This window comes from Lygodium microphyllum, chromosome 22, assembly GCF_053477565.2.
Source record: "Lygodium microphyllum isolate KBCC chromosome 22, Lygodium_microphyllum_v1.1.10, whole genome shotgun sequence".
Lineage (NCBI taxonomy): Eukaryota > Viridiplantae > Streptophyta > Polypodiopsida > Schizaeales > Lygodiaceae > Lygodium > Lygodium microphyllum.
The window spans coordinates 20761982-20763777 of NC_141156.1; positions in this window are offsets into that span (position 1 = coordinate 20761982).

A 1796-nucleotide genomic window follows, 5' to 3' on the forward strand; every position below is an offset into this window, starting at 1 on the left:
TTTCCAAGACAGCTCTATAGCCTTACATACATGTATTAATCAGATCATAGAATACGAAAAGGGGGGGCTACCTCTACAGAAGAAGAGTTCTTGCAGGTCTAGAAGAAACTTCATATTGATGATGTAGGGTATGAAGAGAGATTGAAGTCTCCATCAGATGAGAAGCCCAAGAGTTTAATAAATCTTTATGATGATAGTATTCTTGAAGAAGATGAACACCCTAAGGTATGAAATATAATTGGAAGTTACCCATTGAGTTTATGTTGGACTTTATTATGCATTATAGATAAATATCTTATATCTTATACTATTGTGGTTTGTTGTGTAGACTGAGATTGAAGATTTGGACAACTTTCTTGAAAGGGCCAAGGGCTCTAGGCCAATGAAGCTTGGAAAAAATCAAAGCCTTGGCCATTATATTGGAAACTTAAAAATTCAAAAGTGCTACTAGACTTGTTACTACCCACTTGGATACTAGCTTTGAAAGAATTGTTGATCCTCAGAGACCTTTCAAGTTTCTACTTTAAGAGATCCCATTGCAAATTGATGTACATATTTGTGGATGGAGAGTGGTTTCAAATGCTTCGAGAATAATAGATTCAAAGTTACTGAATGTAGAGGGGGTGAATGTAAGTCTTTTATGCTTTATCTTTTTTATAGTGAAAGTATATTGCTACTTCAAATAACTTGTGTGCATTGTTACAGTGTAGAGACTACTCTGAGCCATACATGTGGTAGATATGGGAGAGGTGTATTGAACTAGTTTTAGATAGGAAAATTACACCGGTGTCATGCTGCTATGCGCACACCATGTTAAAAAATCTAGAGTGTGGCTTCCTTTTAGATTTAGAGAGCCAATGCCATTTTAGACATTAGTGTTAGTGTCCATGGTTCAAAAATATTAGATTTTAGTCAAGTTTTAATATTCTAGATATTATCTCTTATAAAAATCTATAAAACTATAGACAACTTCTAGATTAGGATGACATGTAAAAGAAAGCATGTAGCTTTCAGCTAATTTGAGAAGATTTTATGTAAAATGAGAGATTAGCGAAATCGCGCGACTTGCGATCACTGTTTTCAGGCAGTGAACAGCACTCCGAAAGTGGGAGATGAAGAAGGAGTGATCTGATAGGATTTTGGCCAAGTATCCTAGTATTTAACTCCCCTTTTGGAGCCATTGGAAGGATCAGATTGGTGATCTCAATAATATAGAGGAAGGTATTCCTTTGTACACATTTTTGTCTATTAGAGTTATATTTTCTCATAATGTTGAAAGAAACTGGCAGGCTTCATCTCTGTTAGTATTCTTCTTTATTTTCTAATTATTTTTTGAAGTATTCTTCTATATCTTCAATCTCTTCAAACCCCTTCTCTTTCTTCTACTTCTCTCCTTGAATCTACCTTCACCCTGCTATCACTTATCTTCAAGAACTTGGCTTGAAACCTTCAACCCTTCTCTTATCTCTACCATCTTTGGAGTCTAAGCTCTTGAAACCCCATATATTCTTCTATTGCCAAACCCCTGTGGTGACCTTCAACCCTATGCATTGCGACATTGCTGAACCCTACGTGAAGGTCGGTGTAAGAGAACTCCAAGATGGGGGATTCTTTAGGAGATACTCTACAACAATTGGTGCGCATACTATAGCAGACTCAACAACAAAAAATCCAAATGTTACAACAACAACAACAAAGGCAAGAAGAAGAGAAGATTGATTCCACAGCTATCAAGGCCCTAGAAGAATTTGAGCGTGAATTAAAACAATTTAATGGTCAAAATGTCTTTGTTTTCA